Source organism: Hyperoodon ampullatus (assembly GCF_949752795.1).
Source record: "Hyperoodon ampullatus genome assembly, chromosome: 9".
Lineage (NCBI taxonomy): Eukaryota > Metazoa > Chordata > Mammalia > Artiodactyla > Ziphiidae > Hyperoodon > Hyperoodon ampullatus.
This window is the reverse complement of record NC_136922.1, coordinates 94052190-94064671: the sequence shown is the minus strand read 5'-3', so window position 1 is coordinate 94064671 and position 12482 is coordinate 94052190.

Sequence of the window (12482 nt, the reverse complement as noted above, 5' to 3'; positions counted from 1 at the left end):
TGATTGTGGATTTCTGCCTTTTCCTTGTAGTCTTGTCGATTTTTGCATGAAATATTCGAGGTTGTAATTAGGCTTCATACAAACACAGAATTATGACACCTTCCCAGTGAATTGAACCTCCTTTAAAAAATAATTTTGTAACATCCCTTTTCATCTCTAGTAATGCTTTTTGCCATAAAGTTTACTTTGTCTGCTATTACTATAGCTATCCCACTTTTCTACAGCAAAGTGAAGTAGACTTCTCTGGCTATATAGCGGGTTCTCATTAGTTATCTGTTTTATACATATTAATGTCTATATGTCAATCCCAGTCTCCCAATTCATCCCACCCTCTGCTTTTGCTTAGTTTTGCATGCTATATCTTTTTCCATCATTTCTTTCAACTTTCCTAAATTTTTATTATGTTTTTAGATATGTACCTTATAAAAACATAGTATAGGATTTTTAAAAACCGTTTCTAACCATCTATGTCTTTAATTGGCCAATGGCTCTATTCCCATTGACTGTATTTACTGATTGGTTTAGGTTTTTTTTTTTTTTTTTTTTTTTTTGCGGTACGCGGGCCTCACTGTTGTGGCCTCTCCCGTTGCGGAGCACAGGCTCCAGACGCGCAGGCTCAGTGGCCATGGCTCATGGGCCCAGCCGCTCCGTGGCATGTGGGATCTTACTGGACCGGGGCATGAACCCGTGTCCCCTGCATCGGCAGGCGGACTCTCAACCACTGCGCCACCAGGGAAGCCCTGGTTTAGGTTTTAATCTACCATCTTACCAAGTGCTGTCTGGTTTTCCCATCTGTCTTATGTTCCGTTTTTTTCTTTTTCTTACTAAGTTTGGATTGAGTTTTTTATTATTCAGTTTTTTAGAGGTTACAGCATGCATTCTGGTCTTATCAGAGTCACTATTAGTTGATACTTTTACCTTTTTCATAGATAATGCAAAGACTTTGGAGCCTTACTTATCAACTCCTGATTTTTATACCATTATGGTCATGTATTTTTTAACTCTATACATACATTTTAACTCTAAGTCATTGCTACTATTTTATAAAATAAATTAAATTTATCCCCATATTAGCCAGTTTATTGCTCTTGACTGTTCTTCTATCTGGGATCATTTCCCTTCTCCTTGAAGAACAGCTTTTAGTATTCCCTCAGTGTAGTGGTTAATGCTCTCAGTGTTTGTTTATCTGGATATTTTTTTTCTTGAAGATATCCTTGAAAGATATTTTCATTGCGTGTAGAATTCTAGGTTGACAGATATTTTCTTTCAGTGCTTTGAAGATATCATTCTATTTCTTTTGACTTTTATTGTTTTTGTTGAGAGCTGTCCATCTACTTGGTGTGTCCTTGTAGGTAATTTGTCTCCTTTTTCTATGATTGTTTCTAGGCATTTTGCTCTGTCTTTGCTTTTCAGCAGTTTTATTCTGATATGCTTGATTTCCTTTTATTTGTCTTGCTTGAGGTTTGTAGGCAATTGAATATGGAGTTTGATGTCTTTCATCAGTTTTGAAAAGTTCTCAGTCATCAAATACTACTTCTCTCCCATTCTTTTCTCTCCTTCCAGGACTCCAATTACACATAAGTTAGGCTTTCCCATAGAATCTTCTAATTCTCTACCCTCTTTTCTATTCTCCATCCTATTGTTTTCATGTGCTTTATTCTAGATATTTTCTTCTGCCCTATCTTTTATTAAATCTCTTGTCATCTGTGTCTAATCCACTTTTATAACTACCCATTGGGTTCTTAATTTCAATTATTTTAGTTTTAGTTCTTAAATTTTCATTTTGTACTTTAAAAAATAACTTTCTGTTATTCAGTCATGTTTTTCATCTTCATGAACAGAGTGAACATAATTTTTAAAAAATCTTTGTGTGACAACTTCAATATTTGCCCACCCCCATTGGTCTGTTTCTATTGTCTATTATTTCTGTTGGTTTCCATTCATGTTGTTGTGTTTCCCTGTGTACCTGGTTATTTTTTATTGTGTGAAAAATTGTAATTACATACAATTGTTTGTAGAAATAACTTGTGACCTAGGATGACCTAGGATGAGACATGATTTTTTTTTTGGTTGCTTTAATCAGGTGCTTGGGGCAATAACAATGTGCCATCATGTCAGTCCAGGCTCAGTAATTGAGATGATTTATAGCTAAGTTGTAGATTTTGTTAGGGTCAGCTTATTTTGGTCACTTTTCCTTCTATAGAGCAGCTCTTTGGAATATTTTTCCCCAAGGAAATAGTTAGAGATGAGCACACACATGCACAAAATATATATCCAAGGTTCTCTATCTCAACATTACAATATTTGTAAAAATAAAAGCTTAGAAGCAACTTATAATGGAATAAAATGTTAAACAATTTTTTAAATTAATATGTTTGGAATAACGTTTATTATTTGGGAAAACACTTGCTATATAATACAAAGCAGAAAAAGCAGGATATAAAACTGTATATTCAGTATCACTGCAGTTTTGTAAGCACACACATATATAAAGAAAAAAGTTTGGAAAGCAACTTACCAAGATGTTAGCAGTGGTCATATCTAAAATTACACTTTGATGATTTTAATTTTCTTTTTTATACTTTTTTATGTCTTTCAAATCCTCTACAAGGAATGTGTATTACTCTTATAGTCAGGAAATAAAATCAAGTTAATACATTTTTTTAAAGAGTAGTTCACAGGAAAGCAATGTAGTCACAATGGAGCAGATAGACTACAGTTTGCAATGTCTGACTGCTTGGGGAAAATTTCAATGTCAGGAAATCTTCTCCATTAAAAAAAATCTTAATGAAGTTTCAAGTTGCATATGGTACAGAGAACTGCTTACTGACAGCCTCTGCTCTTGAGGTGCCCAAGGTGTATAACAGAAAGTGCAGACAAACCCAAGAATGTCAGGACAAGAAGAAGACTAGAAATAAGACATGGGAAAAACAACAACAACGACAACATGGAATCTCAATGTTGGCAAGGCACCTAGAGTCCGCCTGGCCCAATCCTTAACCCGTAAGAATTCTCTCCTACAAACAACGTAGTAGGTTAGAGTTTGGTATTGCTGCATTTGACTTCTCAAGGTTGTTACTTGGACTTTGCTAAAATGCCTTAAGTGACAGGTTTATTACTAACTTTTAAGGCAGCCATGTCCACTGTGGGATAGCTCCAGCTGTGGGAATGTTAGTGAGTTACTAGCATGAAGCAGGGAAGGGCATTTTAAGGTGAAGTTAATCAGCAATGGAGGGGAGATCCTGTTCAGCTCCGGGCCTCTGTGATTGGCAATTTCTGGCTCCCTTCAGTTCCCAGTCTGACCATTTGTGCAAAATGTTTCTGTTGGTACAACGGTGTTTGTGGTCAGATTCATCTTTTGTTTAATAAACAGAGATGTGTGTTCCCCCAAAGTAATTTTAAGCTAAGGTTTTTGGGAAATAAGCTGCATGTTTGCAATAAACACTTGGCCAATTTTTCTTCTCCAGTTTTGTCCACATGAAACTAAAAAGGACCAGGTAGCCAAGTGAGAGATTGTTGGTCCTCTCTTCCCAACATCTAACTTCTCTCCTCCCTGACCTTCCAGTCTCGTCTATGACTTTCCTTCACTCTCTCTCTCATTTTCTCATCTTTCCTGTCCAGGCTGCCCAGAGCCCCTTGGGATCAGCAAAACCAACCCTGAGTCAGGAGTCCTGGATTCCAGTTTTCATGTAGTCACTTCCCGTGAGACCCTGGGGGAGTCACATCACCTTGCCGATGATGTTACCCAAGAAAGATGGTGGGCGTCTCTCTGGGAGGGGGATATAGGGGGGGAAATCTAGGGAAATGCTGCCTTCAATCCTGTGTGGGATGACCTTTGTCTGGGGTCCTCCGGACTCCCCAGAGGGGCTAAATTATCCCCAGAAGGGGTTTTGCTCCATATGGTGCCTACACAAAGGGATGTTAACTCCTGTGAGAAACAAACTGGGAAGCTACAAGGATGAAGCGAAAACCCTGTGTCCGGAGCCCTGGGTTCTGCATCCAGCTTGGTCACTGATTAGCTGTGTGACCTTAGGCAAATTCCTTCACCTCCCTGGGCTTGTTTCCTTACCTCTGAAGTAAAGGGACTGGATTAGACCTCTAAGTTTTCTTCCAGTGGCACGATTCTATGACTCTGTGCTCAGTATTGTATATTAAATGGAGAAAGAAGAGAAATGAGCTAGTAAAGTCTTTTTTTTTTTTAAAGAAAGTAGAGGTAGAATCATGCTGAAAAGAAACTCCCTAATAGAGTTTAGAGTAAATATTATTACAGAAAAGGTGAATAACTGGGGAAATGCTCCCCAGTGAAAAACTTGGAGAGGTGATGGGTAAAGTTGGCCAGTGACAAACTTAGAGGTGTTCTGTTCTCTTCATGATGAAATTTTATTTCCCTAAATCTCACTCCCAGTCAGCCTGTGACTTGAAGTGAAGACAGGAATGAAAGGGATGTAAAGTAGTTCTGCTCTGGAGAGAAAGGAAACAGAGACAAGACCAAGGCATGTTGAGGTGGAGAAAAGGGAGCCGGAGGGTACCATGATGGAGGGTCTTTGCCTCGGGAACGAGATGGCCATGTGCTGAGGCAGGGAGGTGGGATGCGATGGAGGGTGGAAGAGAAAGTGGCTGTCCCTGGGAGGACTCTCTCTCTCTGGGCGTGATCTAGAGGATGGAAAGCTGTAGAACAACAGTGAGGGCCAAATGGACATTGGATGGCACCAACGCACCCTGAAACCCATCACTGGAGAAGGTCTGAGGCTAGGAGGGAGTGGGGATATTCACGGCAGGGGACGGTCCTGGCTCCAGCATACATAATATTATCCTCAGTGTGCTGACAGCACAGACTCGTGATCTCATGAATGTTACTGTCAACAAACTGCACCTAATCCTGTGTGTGTGTGTGTGTGTGTGTTTGTGAAGCTGGATGTCATTCTCTCTCTTTTGAGCAACCTCAAATCATTCTCTTTCTGTCTCCAGCACTTTCTCTGTTAGAGCCTGTTGTGAAGGCTGGTGGATGGTGAGCTCAGTGCCTGGCCTGTGGTGGACAAATGCTAGGTAAGTGGATGGGAAAATCAGTTCTTTGAATGAAGGTGATCTGGCTGGGATTCCGTTTAGAAAAATTAGACACTGTTTTAGAAAAATCAGGTTGTTAGTGTTGCAGCTTACCTTTTTTGGAATTGCTGACGTAAATTTCTTGCAAGGATTTTGGCTTGCTTTCCACTTACCCCTTTTCATTTTTTAAATTATGTGACGATCACCTGTAAATTGATCTTGTACATCTGAACATGTGGTTGTTCCCAGTATCGTCCTAATCCCGGGTACAGGGCTATGAGAACAAAGGAGGCCCTTTGTTGAAAGGAATGTCCACTTTGAAGTGGTGTAAATCGAGGGCTTCCCTCTTCAGCTCCTCAAGAGCCATTTTATAGACAGTCCTCAGGGCACGAAAGTGTCTTGCCAGAAACCTGCACGGACAAGTGTATAGTGGCCGCAGCTGGCATTGTGCCCCAGACTTGTCTAGAGAATGGGGACTGTGGTATTAAACACTCGGTATCAAAAACAATGTTCATTTGGATAATATAGGGGATTGATTCTGCTCTAAGAACGTAGTTTCTCTCAAGACCTAATGCCAAATTTAAGTGTTACTGGGGATTCTGAGAGTATATTAAAAATATATAGTATTTAATGATTAATAGGAGAATTACTTGCATTTTTAAAAAAGTCAGTGACACAAATAGTTAAAGAAATGCGAGTGTTCTATGTGGCTTTGGTAAATCTTTTAGCCTCACAGGCCTCCACTCCAGTGAGTGGATTGGAGTAAATCTCAGTTCTTTTCTACCAGTCACTGCAAAACCCTTTTAGGGCCGGAGCTGGGCTTGGTTCTTCTCTCACTCTCTCTCTCCTTCCTTCACTGTGGAGATTTACAGTATGGCTAGAGAATTCAGAAAGTTTACTTTGGTTTTAGACTAACTGGGCTGTGGTTGCTAACACCTTCTCTTTCAACCTCCCATGAGTCAGCAGTGCTATGAAAAGTTGCCTATAAAATATTGAGCTCAGTCAGGAAACTTGCAGAGAAATTTAAGTGATATCCTTGTATGGTTCAAAGTGATTGTCTCAAATGTGCTTAGTGGGTGAGAAAAAGTAGAAGTTGCTATTTTCTAGAGTGCACCTAGAGCTCACAGAGTTCTCTTGGATAGTCAACTGTCTCTGCCCTTAAAAAAATAAATGAAACCTCCCATGATGCTTTATTTTCTCATCAGCTACTGCCGTGGTCCTTCTTTCCCTTTCCTTAGCCTGATATTTTGAAAGAATTGTTGTTATCTATCTTCTGTTCACCAGCCGCTGACTTCCCAAGGCCACAGTCTACTTTGAATTCTGCACCTTTCATTCCACTGAAGTAAGTCCATTGGGGTCATCAGTAACCTCCAGATGCTTCTCAGCCCTCCTCTGGCATGACCAATCCATGGTTCTTGAGACCCTTTCTTCTTTAGAATTCTCCTTCTTCGGATTATCCTTCTCCCTCTCTGTTTCTTGTCCATCTACTCTGTCCTGTCTTGAAACCTTGAGTTCTCCCATGCTCAGGCCTGACTTTATTGCTTCCTCCTTCTTATGGGCTGAGTTGTGTACACCCCCAAATTCATATGTTGCAGTCCTAACTCCAGTCCCTCAGAATGTGACCTTATTTGGAAATAGGGTCTTTGCAGAGGTAATTTGTTAAGATGAGGTCACACTCATACTCAAGTAGGCTGGGCCCCTACTCTAGTATGTGTGGTGTCCATGTAAAAAAGGGAGATTTGGACACAGACACATGCATGTGAAAATGAAGACAGAGATCAGATGATGCTTCTACAAGCCAAGGAACCCTAAAGATTGCCAGCAAATCACCCGAAGCTAGGGGAGAGGCATGGACCAGATTATCTCTCACAGCCATTAGAAGGGCTGATTTAACCTTGCTGACATCTTGGACTCTAGCTTCCAGAACTCCTAAATGATAAATTCTGTTGTTTAAACTATGCAATTTGTGGTACTTTGTTCGGGCAGCCCTAGCAAGCTAATATACCCCTCTGTTCTCTCCCCAGGCCAGTTCCAATGTTTTGGTCTAGGTGGCCCTTTATACCCTTAAAAATTATTGAGAACCCCAAAGAGCTATGGCTTATGTGGATTCTATCCACTGATATTTATCACACTAGAAATTAAAACTGAGAAATTCTAAGACTACTTAGATATTAGCTCATCTAAAATAATATGAAACCTGTTGTATGTTGATATAATATATAGGTTAATGAAAATAACTCTATTTTCCAAAACAAACAACAATTTAGTGAGAAGAGTGACAATTGTTTTATTTTGCAGATCTCTTTAATGTCTGATAATAGGAGACAGCTTTTGTCTTTTGTATCTATTTTTGCGTTCAATCTGTTGCTATTTGTTATTTTTGTTTGAGTATATAAAGAAAGTCTGGCCTCACATATATATGTAGTTTCAAAAGGGGGAAAATATTTTACCAGCTTTTTCAGATAGTTGTGGATATTTTTCTTTAATACTACACCAAAACTTAACAAGTAGTAATTTTTATTTTTATTTTCTTTTTAAAAAATATTTATTGGGCTTCCCTGGTGGCACAGTGGTTGAGAGTCTGCCTGCCGATGCAGGGGACACGGGTTCGTGCCCCGGTCCGGGAAGATCCCACATGCCGCGGAGCAGCTGGGCCCGTGAGCCATGGCCGCTGAGCCTGCGCGTCCGGAGCCTGTGCTCCGCAACGGGAGAGGCCACAACAGTGAGAGGCCCGCGTACCACAAAAAACAAAAAAACAAAACAAAACAAAAAATTTATTTATTGAGCTTCCCTGATGGCACAGTGGTTAAGAATCCGCCTGCCAATTCAGGGGACACGGGTTCAAGCCCTGGGCCGGGAAGATCCCACATGCTGTGGAGCAACTAAGCCCATGCGCCACAACTACTAAGCCTGTGCTCTAGAGCACAACTAAGCCTGTGCTCACGAGCCACAACTACTGAGCCCACATGCCACAACTACTGAAGCCCGAGCACCTAGAGCCCATGCTCCTCAACAAGAGAGGCCACCGCAATGAGAAGCCTGTGCACTGCAATGAAGAGTATCCCCCACTCACCACAACTAGAGAAAGCCCGCACGCAGCAACGAAGACCCAATGCAGCCAAAAATAAATAAATAAATAAATTGATTTTTAAAAAATTTATTTATCTATTTATTTATTTGGTTGTGCCGGGTCTTAGTTGTGGCTTGCTGGCTCTTTAGTTGCAGCACATGGGCTCCTTAGTTGCAGCAGGCAGGCTCCTTTAGTTGCAGCTCAAGTGCTCCTTAGTTGTGGCTTGTGGGCTCCTTAGTTGTGGCATGCGGGTTCCTTAGTTGTGGCATGAGACTCTTAGTTGTGGCATGCATGTGCATCTAGTTCCCTGGCCAGGGATTGAACCCAGGCCTCCTGCGTTGGGAGCACGGAGTCTTAACCACTACACCACCAAGGAAGTCCCTCAAATCAGCTTTAATACTGAATATTTCCCCAGGTCGTTAGAACCTGAAATTCATTTGGGTTAGTTTCTATTATATTTCTGAGAGTTTCTATAAGCACTTACTTGTTTAAGTCAATTAAATAGAGCTTTTTTTTTTTTTTTTTTTTTTTTTTTGCGTTACGCGGGCTTCTCACTGTTTTGGCCTCTCCCGTTGCGGAGCACAGGCTCCGGACGCACAGGCTCAGCAGCCATGGCTCACGGGCCCAGCCGCTCCACGGCATGTGGGATCTTCCCGGACCGGGGCATGAACCCGTGTCCCCTGCATCGGCAGGTGGACACTCAACCACTGCGCCACCAGGGAAGCCCAAAATAGAGTTCTTTTACAAATTAATTTTGGCCATACCATCTGGATATAGACTGACACAACCAGAGATCTCATAGTTTTCATTTTAAAGCTTTAGTCATTGGTGGACTTCCCTGGTGGCGCAGTGGTTAAGGATCCACCTGCCAATGCAGGGGACGTGGGTTTGATCCCTGGTCCAGGAAGATCCCACATGCTGTGGAGCAACTAAGCCCATGTGCCACAATTACGGAGCCTGTGCTCTAGAGCCCGCGAGCCACAGCTACTGAGCCCGTGTGCCACAACTACTGAAGCCTGTGCACCTAGAGCTGGTGCTCCGCAACAAGAGAAGCCACTGCAGTGAGAAGCCCACGCACTGCAACGAAGAGTAGCACCTGTTCGCTGCAACTAGAGAAAGCCCACGTGCAGCAACTAAGACCCAGTGCAGCCAAAACAAAAACAAAAACAAAAAAACTTTAGTCATTGGGGACTTCCCTGGTGGCGCAGTGATTTAGAACCCTCCTGCCAATGCAGGGGGACATGGGTTCGAGCCCTGCTCCGGGAAGATCCCTCATGCTGCAGAGCAACAAAGCCCCTGCGCCACAACTACTGAGCCTGTGCTCTAGAGCCCACAAACCACAACTACTGAGCCCACGAGCCACAACTACTGAAGCCCACGTGCCTAGAGCCCGTGCTCCATAACAAGAGAAGCCACCGCAATGAGAAGCCCGCGCATCGCGATGAGGAGTACCCAGCTTGCTGCAACTAGAGAAATCCTGCGCACAGCAACAAAGACCCAATGCAGCCAAAAGTAAATAAATAAATTTTAAAAAATAAATAAAACTTTAGTCATGAATTGGTGCACTACAAAACTCACTAGTTTATAAATAACAGTTGGAATAAATTAGATAATTAGATTACTTGCTCAGTTGGCTAAAGTCTTTTATGGTTTATGGAGAAGACTTAAGATCTGTCTTTGCCTTTGACAAGCAACTTTAAGGGGCCTCTTTCGGCAAGAGGGTCCTTTTAGAAGTTTGTGTTTGAAACGGTCTCTCTCCCTGTTTTTCTCTTTTTAGTTTTGGGTTCTACTGATTGAGCTAAGGCTGCAGTCTCAGGTGATGTGGCTGTGTTTACATTTCATTGAAATGATAAGATTTATAACTTTATAGGACAGAGAAAGAAAATGTATCTATTATTATAAGTCTTAGGATGATGATTATTTTAAAAAATTTTAAAGTACCGGACATTTTTTTTTCTGATATCCTGATCTTTTATAATATCTATAATCATTTTGAGAGGAATAGGTGAGGCCTTGGGGCTGGGTAGTAGTTGTAGAGATTTGCAAAACAAAAACAGTTGCTTCTATTAGCCCTTGAATATTGGCTTACAGCTGATTTATTTTCTGATCACTTGTAGGAGGGCCTGGGGACTTGCTGAGGCGCCAGGGCAGGTCTTTTCTCTTGTCCAGAGGGCTTAGTTTTAAAAGGGCCTGCCAGGAGGGGGGTTAGAGGGGAGGAAAGGAGGAGGAAGGGGATCCGGTGGAGAAGGAGAAGGGAGGGGGGGTCTTGCAGATGAAAGAAAAGGAGTTTGGGAAAAGGTGCATAAAAGGATAGAGAAGATGCAGACTTTGGGAGGGGGTAGGAGGGGGCAAGAGAGTTCATTCAACTGATTTTTCAAGTTTAGAGACAGTCTGAGTCAACTTTTCATTTACAGCTTGGAGGGAAGCAGTTTTCTTGATATTACATTTAGAGGCCTCCAGACACTAATTAAAATATGCTTCCTATTATTTGTCTGTTTCTGAAACATTTTTAGTCACGCATGAAGATAGACTAATTTGGGAATTTTGAAAGTTCGCCATTTCGGCCAATGCAATGTAAATCATCCCAGCTTAAATGGACCCATTTTGATAAGTAGTTACAGGATGAGGGTCCATAGACGTTAAACATAAGGCCAGCAGGGGTTTCTGGGGGTGGGTGTGTCATCTTTCTTTGAATTTCTCTCTGTAAGAGCGTCCCATTATTCCGAATACTCGTGGAAACATGAAACCCACATCTCAAGACAGAAAAATAAACAAACAAGAAAACCCCAGTCTCAGAAAGGGAGGGGGACTAGTGTCGACACCAGTAAAACCCCCAAATAAAGGCCTGAAGCTCAACCGGAAGGACCCCGGCCAGGAGACCTGATGCAGCTGACGAGACAGCTGGACCCAATGGGTCTGTGTAGGTCCTTACACCAAATCTGAGGAAGGGCCGATTGCCACTGAATCCTGCCGGCTATACCAAGTATATTTATTTTAGAAACAGAAAATTTTAGAAACAGAGACCTGATTGAAATAAAAAGGTGTTGATTTGGGATTTGTTAGGACTGCAGCTTGGGAGACACAAATTCAAGAAGCACGTGAATTGTGTTCTGCTGGACTACAAAATGGGGGAGACAGGCAAAAATGGCAAGGTTACAGTGGTTTATCAAGAATTACAATCGGAGCTGGCAAGAAGTAAGGGTGCTTGTTGACTAAAGATTGGTTGGAGTCCAAAATGGTTGCATAGTTACAAGGGGAGACCTTGAGACCATAAGGGTGTAGCTGGCAGGTGTTGTTTGGAATATAGCTGGTAGTGTCCTTGGATCTGGTATAGTTCAAAGAAAGTTCAGGTTCTCAGTGGTACAGAGACATGTCTGAGACCAGATCCTCAATAGCCACCTGGCTCCATTTTTGTCTGCCTGAACTGTGATCACTCCATTATAATTTCAATTTGTCATCAGTACTATATATACACCTTCATAAAATACTTTTTCATCAACAGTGTACCAAGAAAGGATTTCCTTGTCAGTAGAATGCTTTTGGTGCTATTTTCATAGCTGCACTGTATTCTATCACACAGCTGTGTCATAATTTATTTAACCAGTTCTGTAATGTTGAACATTTATATTGTTTCTAACTTCTTAAGATCTCTTTTTCCCAAAGGTTTGCAATTTGTTTTTATAAAATTATGTATGCCTATCACAAAAAGATTAAATAATCAAAAATTCATAACATGACAGCTATAAACGCTGCATCATTCTTTTTACCAATTACAGTGTAAGGACAAACCACTTGCTCTCACTGAAATCATTTCAAAGTTCTTCCTGACAAACTAGATTCCTCTCTTGTCCATTACTAATCCTTTCTTCATGCAGCTTTCAGAGTAATTTGTTTTTTATTTCTTTCCCCTCCCCCTAGTTTTCATACTTTTTTTTTTTTTTTTTTTCCGGTACGCGGGCCCCTCACTGCTGTGGCCTCTCCCGTTGCGGAGCACAGGCTCCGGACGCGCAGGCTCAGTGGCCATGGCTCACGGGCCCAGCCGCTCCGTGGCATGTGGGATCCCCGTGTCCCCTGCATCGGCAGGCGGACTCTCAACCACTGCGCCACCAGGGAAGCCCAGGATGTACTTTTTTCTCTATATGCTTCTCAGTGACTCCTGGGCACCAGGACCTTTGGGAGCTACTGTTCCACCCCCTGACCGGAAGACACAGCACTCCCAGCTGGGGTGAAGAGCAGAAGGGAGTTGGGCAGGGGGAGGGGCAAGAAGAGGGAGGCACTAAGTGGGGCAGGGGCTCCTCTTGCCTCCAGAGCTTATCTGATGGGAGAGGCAGTGTCAACACTGATGGTGCCTTTGGAAGTTTTCGGTTCT